Source organism: Cylas formicarius, unplaced genomic scaffold (assembly GCF_029955315.1).
Source record: "Cylas formicarius isolate icCylForm1 unplaced genomic scaffold, icCylForm1.1 PGA_scaffold_3__17_contigs__length_32017465, whole genome shotgun sequence".
NCBI classification, from domain to species: Eukaryota; Metazoa; Arthropoda; class Insecta; order Coleoptera; family Brentidae; genus Cylas; species Cylas formicarius.
This window is the reverse complement of record NW_026844326.1, coordinates 29775403-29790208: the sequence shown is the minus strand read 5'-3', so window position 1 is coordinate 29790208 and position 14806 is coordinate 29775403. Positions and strand designations below refer to the sequence as shown.

The following is a 14806-nucleotide window of genomic DNA, read 5'->3' as shown; positions in this document are numbered from 1 at the left end:
TATCTACAACTACAACTTTACTCTATAATTGATTCGCCCTGTACAGTAATTTTCGTTTTTACTTCCTTTTGGGATTTTCGAAATGAAAATCGTGTGTTAATTCGGGATCGGTTCAGATAAACAAATGAGTGTGACGATACACAAAAAAAGGACACGCAACGTCGAACGTAAACAACATCCCGAATCGATTTCAATCAAATCGGGGGATTTCAATCCGGGCATCGAAGAAAAAAAAAAGAGATCCCACGGCAAACAAAATGTGAACACAACAGCGGGTTTTCAAAAAATACTATGCTGCATGGCAAAATAAGATTTGCTCATAGATTTTGAAAGTATTGGTTAGTTTTTACAGTTCAATGAGACCTCTGGTGGAAAAACCTTATTTTAATTCGGAAGTAAAATTTGGAATTATGGCGTTATTTTGAAATGAGTTTCGTGTTTGAGTTTATGTTGGTTTCTTTTTATTAAACTTCTGGACTCCTCCTGCGTCGGTTTTTGAACAAACGTCGGGAACGTAATTTTTAATTGGTCCTTAATAGCAAACGGACATTCTTAACTTCGCTGGTTTAAGGACCCATTACAAATAGTTTCTGTAACGACAACAACAGTAACAAAAAGGACCGCACCTCGTACAGGCTTCAAGCAAATGTCGTTTGCCCTGCGGTGGGCCCAATTAAATTGACCCGTTTTTTCGGGTCTCAGTTGGCCGTTACGAAAAAAAAAAAAACGTCGCGGTTTCTCTTCGGCAACGTTCGTTACATATTAAAATGGGTGCCATTTTCATTTTGTCATGTGAATCGGTTTTGTTTATGCCTCGATCGCGTGAAAACCAAGTGGGTGACGTAACGTGTCAAGATTAGGCAACTACAAACGAACGGGTGTCACGTAGTCGGTGAGGCAAATGCCGATCTACGAGGTTAGCGGCAAAATTTCCCGGCCTGACATAGATGCAGCTCCAGTATCACGATAAAACTTGGTCTTCTTTTAAATCTGTATCTTAGTAGGTTTTTATTGACAGCATTTTACACAAGACGTGTCCGAAAAAATGTCGCACATAACGCAAATTGAGTATAGAGCAGTCATACAGTTTTTGACAAAAGCAGGGTTAGCGCCTAAAATTATTAAAGAAAGGTTGGATGGTGTGTACGGCCAAAGTTCTCCGTCGTACCCTGTAGTGAAAGAATGGGCAAAACGTTTTCGAATGGGGCAGGAAGCCTGTGATGGAAACTATTGTGACGGGAGATGAAACTATGGTTCTCTATTATGACCCTCTATCGAACAAAGTTGCTTCACGAGTTCCTGTACTATTAGCATGCACAGGGCCTCTATATGTTATATGCTTAAACCTGTTCTTTTGCGAATGAAGGAATGCTACGAAAATCCGAAACTACTTCTTGAGAAAATACAAAGTACAAAGACTATATAGTTCTATGGCTTATATGGGGTATATATATGTCGACCCACCAGAAATTCAGCTCGCTATAGCTTTAAATAAAGATGGAGCATGTTTTAAGTACCTATGAGGAAAATTTGCCATTTTGTCAGATGCAGATGGAGAATCAAGACTTACCGGTCTTATCTATATATATTTTTTATAAGTACTTACGATGGAAAATTGATCAGTCAAACGATTTTTTAAAATTTTGGTTAGGTTTGGTTTTAGAAACAGGTTAACCTATTGGTGAAACAAGATTCATTAGATTGTTTAATAGTATCTTTAGACTAAAATTATTTTGAATTTCTGAACTTTTAGTTCCTATTTATTTTGATATTTCAGGACTGCGTCCGAGAGATACGAAACGGGAGTTCAACATACGTAAATATGTTTTCGCTTCTCGAAACCACAAACAGCGATAAGTTCGCGTTGATAAACACACTTGTTAGGTGAAGCAGTGTAGCAATATTTACAAAAATACACGAACGCAATTAAAAAAAAAACATATTGTTAATTTTTATTTGGATAGCGGAGTATCAAGGTTAAGGTTTTGGAGATTAGTTCGTCAGACGCTTGTTTGTGTGCGTTTATGTGTATATGAAAAAACGTGCTTTGTCGTCTCATGCGAGAAATTCGGGTGTAGGGGTGGGGGACAGCGGAGTAGACGATGAGTAGTGAATTTGAAATTTCGCGCTTACCCTGGCAGCACAAAATATTTCTAAAATATTTTTTTTTATATGTTTAATAAATATCGGGCTGACAGATTTTTACTATTTATTATATTTATTTATTTTATATATGTTTCGAATATGTATATGATGTTTTCTAATTGAATGTGAATAATTAGGTGGGGCGAATTTTATGTCCATTTTAAAAAGAAAACTTCGCGCTAAACGTTCTTATCTTTTGAGAGTGGCCGGCAACAGATCTTCAATTTTAGGAATTTTGAACAGGATCGCAATTGTGGATTTAGAATTATGAGAAAAATGGAGTAAAAAATCCAAAAACGCCTAAAAAGATTCATGTAAGAATAAGATAAGGGTTAACAATTTTTCACGAGTCTTATTGAGAATTGATTTTTGTAAATTAATTAATGTGAAATAAATCACGAAACCACCAAAAACACGTATACAAGTATAAATGAAAAGAAAACGAATTTGGATTTTCAAGTAAAAATGTTTAAGGGAAAATAATTAAAAATAGGTTATAAATTAAAATTAAAGAAGTGAGATAAGGGTTAACATTTTTTTCACGAGTCTTATCGAGAATTGATTTTTGTAAATCAATTAATGTGAAATAAATCACGAAACCACCAAAAACACGTATACAAGTATAACTGAAAAGAAAACGAATTTGGATTTTCAAGTAAAAATGTTTAAGGGAAAATAATTAAAAATAGGTTATAAATTAAAATTAAAGAATTGAGATAAGGGTTAACATTTTTTTTACGAGTCTTATCGAGAATTGATTTTTGTAAATTAATTAATGTGAAATAAATCACGAAACCACCAAAAACACGTGTACAAGTATAACTGAAAAGAAAACAAATTTGGATTTTCAAGTGAAAATGTTTAAGGGAAAATAATTAAAAATAGGTTATAAATTAAAATTGAAGAATTGAGATAAGGGTTAACATTTTTTTCACGAGTCTTATCGAGAATTGATTTTTGTAAATTAATTAATGTGAAATAAATCACGAAACCACCAAAAACACGTATACAAGTATAACTGAAAAGAAAACGAATTTGGATTTTCAAGTAAAAATGTTTAAGGGAAAATAATTAAAAATAGGTTATAAATTAAAATTAAAGAAGTGAGATAAGGGTTAACATTTTTTTCACGAGTTTTATCGAGAATTGATTTTTGTAAATTAACTAAGATGAAATAAACTACGAAACCACCAAAAACACGTGTACAAGTATAACTGAAAAGAAAACGAATTTGGATTTTCAGGTGAAAATGTTTAAGGGAAAATAATTAAAAATAGGTTATAAATTAAAATTAAAGAATTGAGATAAGGGTTAACATTTTTTTCACGAGTCTTATCGAGAATTGATTTTTGTAAATTAATTAATGTGAAATAAACTACGAAACCAACAAAAAACACGTATACAAGTATAACTTGTACAAATTTAGATTTTCAAGTAAAAATGTTAAAGAAAAAATAATTAAAAATAGGTTATAAATTAAAATTAAAGGATTGTTCTTGAATCTGTTTTTGCGAAATTTGCATAATATTTCTAAAATAAAATATTTTTTTCTACATGTTTAATAAATATCGGGCTGACAGATTTTTACTTGTTTATTATATTTATTTATTTTATATATGTTTCGAATATGGAATACATATATTTTGAAAATATTGTTGCTGATTGTTTAATAAATATATGTCAAAATATATGGTACTTGTTGTTTTCTAATTGAATGTCAATGATTAGGGGGGCGATTTTTGGCCCATTTTAAAAAGAAAACTTCGTTTTCAGAGGCACAATTTTGTTAAAATACGCCAATCGTTTCTAAAGAAATTTAATTTCTTGATTTTTTTCAATCCGACGTAAGGGTTTCGCTTGAAAAAAATAAAAACCTCTTGTCTGCATGATAGTTAATATGACAGCATGCATCGTTATTATTTTTTGAGTAATTGTTTATCTGTTTTATTAAAATACTTCAAAAAATCGAAGTACGTAATCTGTGAGGTGCGTTTTTGAAATCTTTATAATAATTGTAATTTATAATAATAGTAGGCTTTGTCTGTAAGAATTATCATTTCTATTGTCAAGACGATTGTTTGACAGTTGTATTTGACATCAGTTTTTAAATTCAGTTCTTCGTGTCTTATTAAATGGGTGTTTAAAATATCCGGGCATTGTTATTTTACAAAAAAAATGGTCGAGTTTATAATGAGGAGCTGGCTAGGTGATTATATATAAAAGACACATACCACATACATTTTCAAATGTACGTCAAGTTATCAAATTCAAACATTCCTTCTGATCACTTTTCAGAAGAAGATACTGAAATTAGCCATTAAGAAAAGCCTGAAGTAATGAAAACATCGATGATGTTATAAATTTTGGTGATAGAATGGAAAAAAAATAACTTACCCCGCAATGAGGTTCTTTTGTTTCAAAGAATTGGAGGTACGGCTATCATGAACAAATGTATGTATTTTTTTTGGCAGTTAGTGCTCTACTAAATCAAAGATTTATTAAAATTTGATTATTTAATTTATTTAAAAGTTTAATCTGATATATGATAATAATAATAAAATGTTCTCTTTTACAAAATAAAACTGAATTTATTTATTCTACTTAGGTTTGTTAGCAAAAGGAATACGTAAAAATATTTTCCAGGTGGTAATTAGTCTTTTCTACTCCCGTCTGTAAAATACCTAATTACACACCCATCTAGCGTGCGGGAAGCGTCACTTTACCAAGTCAGTTTCTTTTCCCCCAAATTCGAGCCATTAAAAAACTTTTTTTTGAAATTTTTGGAAAAAATTGGAAAAACTATTAGGTTTAGGTATCTATTATTGGAAAAAGGACAAAAATTAAAGAATTTTAATACGATAAGATTTTTTGGTTAGTTTTAAATTGTGCACCCTAACAATCTCAACTTAAGCAATGAGATCGAGGACTTTACTCTATGGTTGACTCACCCTGTGCATTAAAAACCTAATTGTGAGTTTTCTATTTTAACATTTCAAGCAGGTTAAACAAAAATTAATTGATACAAAACTCAAATAATTTTCTTCATTCGCAGTCCGTTTTTTTGAAACTGCTCTCCACTATGTTTTGTTTTTCAGCTGGAAATTATAAAGTATAATTATTTTCTATGCAAAACTGTGACGTTCGAATGTTTTGCATTTTCAAAAGTAGGCGATAAATGCTATCAGTCGGTTCAAAGAATGTAGTTATATATAACTAATAAGTCGAGTTTACCAGTCGTGATAGATTGATGGGACTTTTTAAATATGGCTTTGGTTTTACTTAGTTGTTAGATATAACTTTTATGTTGTTAAATTAACAAACTGGGTCTTGAGACTAATTATTGAAAATATTTGGCTTGCCGTGACAGCTATAGGTAGAGTTCTCCCAACGATTTACCATTTTTACAACCTTTGACGGTTTTGACTTCGGAATGAGTTTAAGACCCGCCTGGTGTAAAACGGGGACCATTTTTTCAGCACGTGTGCCACAAGCCAGGGCCGTATTTTAAGAGAAGGGAAATTTTCTTTGATTAAACTATTATATTAATTCGTATTTTCTTAGCCGTCGAAACGTAAAGATCATGGTGTCCCAAAAAGTCTACTTGAGTATCAGAAGAATATTGTTTTAACAATTACTTTACATGAAGAGTTGCGTAGTGTTTTGAATATTGACTGTTGTCAAGAAACTCTGCGTGCTTCCGTATGAAGAATTCGTTTTAATTAAAAACCTATTAATAAGAGACAAGTTCTGATGGAATATAGAAGAATTTAGGAGTGGAGGACAAGATATTTGAGAGAAATCCAAGAAATTTGTGCTAAAATCGTGCCCATCATATGGAATAGATTTAATTGGAGGTGAATTAGAAAAAATATCTGCTTCTAGTTCGAAAAAATGTGCAGAACATGTCAGCGAAGAAGAAAATGTTTACAGAAATCGACTAATTCCAGAATTAATTATTAACGTAGGAGATGAGTCCAGTGACGATAGTGATTATTTTTATGTGGAATAAAAATGTTTTTTTATAAATATTCTAACATTCTTTTATAGCTAAATTTACTCCTTCATTTATGTTTATAATAAACGTTTTAAAGCAAGAATCCGTCAGCTTTCAGTATTTTTATGCACGAAGTACCGAAGTACGGTTCTGGAACGACATTGAGTAAGTGCGAATCTTTTTATTGAGGTTTACAAAGAGAAACCGTCAATAAGTAGCGAAGTGGGCCTGCGGAGAGATCTTCATAAAAATTTAACAAAGCTAAATAGCGGATTATGTCGTAAAAACGGTATACCTTTTGGAGAACTCTACCTACGTCTTCAATTGACATTGTAGAAACAAATATTATATTATTTTCAGGCTGTTCAAGTCAGATACAGATGATTGCAAATAATACAATAATAATCGTTTTTCGGGAGTCGGAAATTTTGATTTTTTTTCTCAAAAATCGAGCTCATTTGATGTAAAGCGATTTTGCTTTATCAAGGGTTTACCTGTTAGAACAATGCTTAGTTATATATGTTTTGTCATTAGTTGTACTTGTTTTCCTGAGTTACTGATTTTTTTGTTTCTCTTTTTCTCCTTTTTATTTTCTATCTACTTTCTTTCCTTCTAGGTTATTAATCTGGAACGAATGAATGGAGGAATAACAGACCTTATTATTATTATTAGTATTATTACGATCGCGCCCAATGAGTTCAACCTCTTCTTCTCCAATGTGGTGGTCCACTATTAGAAAATCCAATGATCCTTATGAGTATCTAAAGAAATTCTTTAGAAATAAATCTTTCCTTTTGAGTCCGGTTTCAGAAAGCGAAATACATGACACTATCATGAGCCTGAGCAATTCAAATTCCACTGATTGCTTCGGCATAAATTCAAAAATACTGAAAGACACCGTAGAGCACATTGTGGGCCCTCTCAGCTCAAACTATCTAAAATAATTCCTGTTTATAAAATAGGAGACAAGCAAATAACTTTAGGCCCATTTCCATCATCCCTATCTTTGCTAAAAAGATCGAGAAAGCCTTAAAAACCCGCCTTTCACGATTTTTTCAAAACCACAAACTTCTGAGCGACTCTCAGTTCGGGTTTCGTGAAAAGAAATCCACAACCCATGCGCTCATAGACTTTGTGAGCAGGGTGGTCCGGGGGTATGATGATGGTGAGATTTCGAAGGCCTTGTTGTATAATCTTACAAAGGCCTTTGACTGTGTCGACCACGCCGTACTATTGAATAAATTAGAGTTTTACGGCGTCAGGGGTATCCCTCTACAATTAATAGAGTCATACCCATTAAGCACGTTTCAGTGGCGACGTGTCAAGTGATAGCGTTCTCCCAGTAGTCTCCGGCGTTCCTCAGGGCTCCGTACTCGGGCCGCTGCTCTTCGTTATTTACATAAATGATCAAACGTGTCCCTGTTCGCAGATGACACTGCCATTCTCTCAACGGCTAGGAATCATGGAATGCTTACTGAAAACGTTGATGAGACTGTGAGGGTCCTTCAGCAGTGGTTCTCTGCAAACAACCTAATCCTTAACCAACAAAAAACTCAAAAACTTACGTTCTTTTGTAGCAAAATAGACTTTCTTCATCGAGACAATATTACTCTACTGGGATTTGTTATTGACAGAAATTTGTCATGGACCGGCCAGATCTAACAAGGTTGGCCCTAAGAACGACGTACTTCGGTCTGCTGCACAGTGTGTTATCTTACGGTGTTGTGTTGTGGGGTGGGGTAAAATACTCGCAGATTTGGAGATTATGACGCTACCCTCTACCTACTATATATACTTATCGCACACTCACTAGTAGACATACGAGTATTCAGTAAGTTACGACTTTGTTATCTATTTGTTTACTTTCTACTTTATGTATTATTTACATCTTATCTATTATCTAGAACTATTTTGTATAATTTAGTGCAATCTGTTTGTACTTTATTATTGTTTATTATATATATTTTTCCACTGCGATAACCATTGTAACTGGCAGACTCTTGATGTACCATTTGTTGTTCTTGTGACTTATCTGAATGGTTAATAAAGTTCTATTCTATTCTATTCTAATTAATATTATTATCATTATTGTTATTATTATTATTTAGCAGTGCCTTATAATTTTTCGCCATTTTCTGTCGAAATCGGTGGCGAATTTGCAATAATGAACTTATTAAAATATAAACCTCTATGCCGTTGTTATAACCCGCATCATATCTCTTATTATACTCGATAGATAAGCACTGGCATAATTGGTTTTTGCGGTCGAGCAATATATCATTTCGGCTACGCATGCAGATTATTTATTGGGCAAACCCCATTTTCTAATATTAACAAAGTGGAACGCGTTTACTTTTTCACTTTGGTTGTCCGTTCGATGTCGACAATAAGATTGTTTCTCGGACTGTCTCTCGGTGTTGTTGTAACAACAGTTTAAAATGTTAAAAGCTTTTCGATAATTTCCCAGATCGGTTGAGGCCTGCGAGCGCTTAACCACAATTTAGATGTTAGATGTCACAGAGTTATACTGATGCATCTTTTTTCTTGCGAAAGAGCGAGCTTCAGACACTTTTCGTTGTAGGAGGAATCCGGGAGATTTGTAAATAGCATGTGGAAGTTTCTTCGAAAGATTATTCTGTTTTGTTACAGTATAGAGAACATAACGTTATTAGTAATTTTCTAAAAATACTCCGTCGAGTCAAAATATTATCTGCTAATTGAATCTAGTTTTCAAAATAAATAAGAACTAAAAGTTCAGATAAAACCTTAATTAATGTTGTTGTGAGAATTTGAATGTCTCATTTTGTTAATCTCCATGGCTTCCAATAAATTTAATTTCCTACTTTTTGTGGCTGTATGTAAAATATCAAAATTGTCATCAAAAATGTGTTTTTCTCTGTTTAAGAGTGTTGTATAATTAGAATCTAGACTATTATTTTAAGAGTGTGTAAGTGTTTAAGAGTGTTGTATAATTAGAATCTAGACTATTATTTTCAACACCTTAAGAATAAAAAAGCACCGGGCATAGGGGGAATATACCCAGAATTTCTGAAATATGGCCCTAATGAACTGTTCGAGGTCTTGGCTAAACTTTTTGAGAGATGCATAAATGGTGAAGAGTTGCCCACAGATTGGCGAAATTCTTATATAACGCCTATACACAAGAAAGGAGACAAGAGCAACCCTAAAAATTATCGCGGAATTGCAGTGATATGTACAATAGGTAGAATATACTCAAAAATAATACGAGATCTGGTTGAGAAAGCTATAGAAGATAAACAACCAGAAGAACAAGCAGGCTTTAGAACAGGGCGCTCAACTGTGGACAATATCTTTACGATTAAAATAGCGTGCGAAAAAAGAGTACAAAGAAATAGGGAATTGCACATAGCCTTAATTGACCTTGAAAAGGCGTACGATAGCATCCCATTGTCGCAATTATGGATGACCCTAGGAAAAGCAGAGATACCCTATAACTTAAGGAGCTATATTGAACAAAACTATACTGAAGCATTCTTTACCACTAAAGGCTTACGACAGGGCTGTTGTCTCTCACCTACACTTTTCAAGATATACTTAGACAAGGCTTTAGAGAAATGGAGTACAGTTTATATTTTGCGGACGATCAGATAGTCATAGCAGAGGACCAGGACGATCTCAACTATATGATACGAAAACTGAAAGATGAATATCAAGCTGCTGGCCTTACAATAAATTGGGAAAAATCAGAATATATAATAGTAGGGAACGAACATCAAGAAGACCTAATATTAGAAAATCATAAACTCAAAGGTGTAAAAACTTGTAAATATCTAGGAGTTACACTTAACAAGCAGGGCAGCAGTGACGATGAAATAAAGGAAAGAACCAATAAAGGTAAAAAGGTTATAAGAGAGTTGAACTCGATCTTATGGGATAAAACAATTAAAAAGGAAACGAAAAAACGGATATACACTAGCATCGTCCAGAGTATACGGATCCGAAACGTGGGATATGACAAAAAAGAACAGAAACAAATTGATGACGACGGAAATGGACTTCTTACGACGTAGCTGCAGAAAATCAAAAATGGAAAGAGTAAGAAATGACACCATAAGGGAAAGCATGAACATGAACACAAATATAATAGAACAAATAGAGAAAAAATAGCTGATATGGTTTGGACATACGAAAAGAATGGACGATACAAGATGGCCCAAACGCCTACTCGAGTGGGTACCAGTAGAGAAAAGAAAACGTGGAAGACCTCGAAGAAGCTGGAGGAATGAGGTAGATGAAGCTATGACATCCAGAGGGCTAGAGGAAGACATGTGTCTGGATAGAAAGAAATGGAAACTGGGGACGGAGAGGCGGCACGTACCGTAGAAATCCGTTATATATATATATATATATATATATATATATATATATATATATATATATATATATATATATATATATATATATATATATATATATATATATATATATATATATATATATATACTATTATTTTCAAAGGAAGGATCTGCCTGTTTGTCCAATATTTGATTTTTGAGATTTTGGAGATTTCGTTTTATTGTTTTTTAAAAATTTTCCTATTGTGTTGTTAGTTCTGAAAGCTATTTTTAAACCACATTTTAGCAAATGTTTTGAAACCTTTTCACTAGGTTCTCCTATGTATGTAATTGTTTTAAATTGTTCGTGTTCTGTATTAGGTTTTGGATAAATACAGTTTACTGTTGTCTGGATTTGTTTTTTATTTATAATTTTATCTATGATTGACGGATTGTAGCTGTTGTTCAGTGCAATTTGTTTAATGATATTAAGTTATTTGTTGTAATTTTCTGTCGGGAGTGGCGTATTAAGAAGAAAAGAGAAGCAATTTTACTTCTGGATTCAGTGACTCGGGCTCAGATAGTATTACGGCTCTGTAAATAAGAGAGATGATAACCGATGATTTTTGTGCCGGATGGTGATGAGACAATGCATTAAGGTATCGGTCTGTGTGCGTAGGTTTTCTGTAAACACATGCCCCTCATTTAGCTACGCCCCCTCAAACAATATTAAAGCGGGTACAGGTTTCAGTCATGTCCTGAAGAAGCCAACACGATGATTGGCGAAACATTAGCCAGTTCGAGTCAACAAAAACAGACGCAGGAGAAATCCAAAAGGTTTATGAAAAGCATTACAGTAGACTGTGGAAGTATCTTTGAAAAAAAATGAGACTTAACATTGTTTACAAACCCGGAACCCAGAATTAAAACACCTTACATCTGCTCTTCTCTCTAACAATTTCCGAATTGGAGATATCAAGCGGTCCATCACAAAATAAACTTCACCACAACCTTTCAAAGACGATGTGTCCTAACTAAGTTCTATCTATACTGTTTCAGAGTGCTATATTTTTTTAAAAATTGTAAGATAATCTACTAGTTCCTTTTTGTAGTGTTCGTGATATAAAATGACATTTATTAAACAATATGCGCAATTGCATTAATATTAAAAAAATGGTACTTTTTAACAAATCAATAAGAAGGTATATGTACAGAATAATATTAATTTGTAAAGGAAACCGTTCAAGTTATAACGGGCGGATAACAAAATAAGCACCACAAAATATTTTTTGAATGTTTAAAATAATTGTAAGGAAAGTCCTTTTTTTCTATTAACGCTATCTTCAGACCAGAAAGTCCTTTTTTTGAGTTTCTGGCATATGCGATATTAATCTAACAGACTTTCTTATATTAAATTATTATTATATTTATAATAAAACCAACATTTTTTTTTCAATAATACCTAATTTCGTTTACTTAGATTTTAGTAATAAAATGAAAGAAAATTATTAAGAATCTTTAGGTGTCACCACTTCTTGGTTGCACTAATTTGTAATGTAATTTTGTATAACATTTTAGCTACGTTTGAAAATATTTTGTTATTAATTTGTCTATAAATATATATATATATATATATATATATATATATATATATATATATATATATATATATATATATATATATATATATAAAAGAGTTGATTTATTGAGAGGCGATTCCTTGTTCATTTTAAAAAACATTTTTTTTTCTGAGCGTAACAATAAAACAAAAAAATGAAAAAATCAAATTTTGGTTTTATATTTTTGAACGCCATCTGAAATAGTCCGGTTCTCTTAATTTAAATTGCGAGGATCGACAACAACAAAAAAATCCATTTTGTTGTTTACAATGGAGACACCCGGTACATCGAAAGATGAAGTGCCAATTATCTAAAAAATGGCTAACGATATCGAAGATTGCAAAGGTAGGTTTTATTTGTACTTGTATATCTATCGAATTTGAAAAAACAACAGGGCCGTACGTACAAGTTTTTTATGAGAAAGCAAGGGAAACTTCCCGCCACTTAATTAATTTTTCTTAGTTTTAAGTAGATATCTTTTAATGCGCCGAAAGTATCAAAAAATCGATAATTTTAGTACCGTCCCGGCCATCGAAATAAAACAGCGAATTAGACGCTAATTTTTAATCTAATGGCAGGATGTTGTATCGGCCAAAATAACACGGTTATTTAAAGCCATTTACGTAACGCCGCTGACCGGAAACGCTTCCCGTAAGGTTGTTATTAACTTTTGCGCTGTTTGCGCTGAAAAAATAAATAAATAAAAGCCCAAACCGAATATTTGCATCCACAGTAATGAATCGTATTTACAAAGGCAGACGAAACCGTTTCTAATTACTTACCGGCGTTCCTCGGGGTTCTCACCTGGGACTCTCACTATTCATAATTTATATGGATCAAATAATTATTAAATTTTGTTAACTGACTGACGACTTGAAATTGTACAGACTTGTTACTTTCGAAGAAATCGATGAAATCGATTCTTTTCGAACGTTTTTATTTTTTGTCTGGCCGTAAAAACCGCTGCGTTATACAGGGTGTATGCACAATAACATTGCATCGACTTTGAGAAAGTTCCATAGTGGTCCGCAGGAGCACGATAGAAAAACAATACATCCCACAAGAAACCGCGAAGCTCTTTTTAAAATAAAAAGTTGCTTCGCGATACAAACTCGCCCCGCCCCATTGACGATTTTTCGAAAGCAATCTTGTTACTTTTGAAAAATCGATGAAATCGATTCTTTTCGAAAGTATACGTGCTCCTCACTAAACTCGAGATCTCGATAACGATGCATCGTACAGCGTAGCCGTTGGTATAGATGGAATCAGCATCGAAAAAAAAAAGGTTTTATTTTTTGTCTGTCCGTTCTCCGTTCTCCGTTCTCTGTTCCAGACTTTTTCGACGATAACTTCCGAACGGTTTGAGCTACACGCTTCAAAATTTGATATTTTTTAATAATCTACGGGCTGCATAAGATATATCAAAATAACTGCGTTCAAGCTTCGGCGTCCACCTTTTTTATTCGATTTTCGACTGTTTTTTGGACGTTGCTATGAACTGTCGGAAATTTGAACCTATCGACTTCAAATTTGGCAGACAAATAGCGTTTGGTCCTTTAATGGAATCTATTGGGGGTTGGGGAGTATTTTTAAAAAATTAACAACGGTGTTTGCAAGGGTTTAAGCAAAGGATCATTTCTGGAAAACTGTTTATGGAACCAAAAAAATTCTTGAACGAGAACACCTAGAAGATTTGGCTGCATAATCTTTTATTGGTGACAATTTTTCAAAATTGTGCAGGTTAGTGGGAGCCCTAGTAAAACTTTTTCTCTCCGAAACAAATGAAAGTTTAAAAAATGTCCCACGATTCGCGGCTATTTGAGGCTCGTTTTCAATTCACAGGCCTTTCCAGGATTTATGAGATACGTGGGAACCCCCGTGAAACTTGAAAATGACTTTTCCCACCCCGATATCACAATTTCCTGTAAATTCCCCATTTTCTTGCGTAATTACTGATCTTTCTCTGCTTTTTCAGGTTTTCCAGGTTATCGGATTCCACAGTACATTTTTTTTCCAGGATTTGTGAGATACGTATAACCCCCGTGAAACTTTCACTGCAAATTCCCCGAAACCCGTGCGAACCCTGAATTACTTGTCTCAGGGATTTGCGTATACTGGCAGGAAACTCACGCTCTAACTGGCCACGAAACCCGTCGTTCCGGTCATCGAGGAATCCGACTCCTTGCACTTTATTCGCGACAAATTCTCGCTACTTTCGCGAACCGGATCTGTCTCGTCGTCGGTGTCGCGTATATTCCAACCGCAGTCTACGCGAGCCGCGAACTTTCTGACGTGGGATTTTGTTGACGTCGGCCGGGCATGCGTCTCTGTCGGCGTCGTCGTCGCACGTGGAGCTCTGCTGCCTCCCACTCCTTCTCTTCGCCCACACGTCTCCCGGAGTCTCTCTCCGGGCTGTCAAATCCGCTGTTTTTCGACGTCCCGACGTCGACGACGCTCTCCACCGACGTCCGATTTAAACTCGCACGTTTCCCGCACCCGAGCGATATTTACCCGTACACCGGGTGACACAAGATAATGGGAACACTCTATAACTTTTAAACGGCTTAGGACAGCGATTTGAAACTTGGAAGGGTTAATATAGGCTGAATGTCCAATTTTTTGACGATATGTATTCAATAGTTGGACTTTCGGTATGAGCGGAAACGATGATAAATTTCGAATTTCAAAGGACACCACACAACCCCATATTTTTTGCCTTTTTTTCTTTTTTC

General features: G+C 34.0%; 1 protein-coding gene across 5 annotated transcripts in view; it reads right to left on the bottom strand.

The window, feature by feature from the left end:
* Positions 1 to 14374, bottom strand: part of LOC132699753 (protein dimmed) — a 78482-nt gene extending 64108 nt beyond the window's left edge. For all 5 annotated transcript variants that reach the window (XM_060666631.1, XM_060666629.1, XM_060666632.1 and 2 more), the window contains exon 1: positions 14205 to 14374. The gene's annotated coding sequence lies outside the window, so the exon portion shown is untranslated. The remainder of the gene's footprint in view (positions 1 to 14204) is intronic.
* Positions 14375 to 14806: the final 432 nt, after the last annotated feature.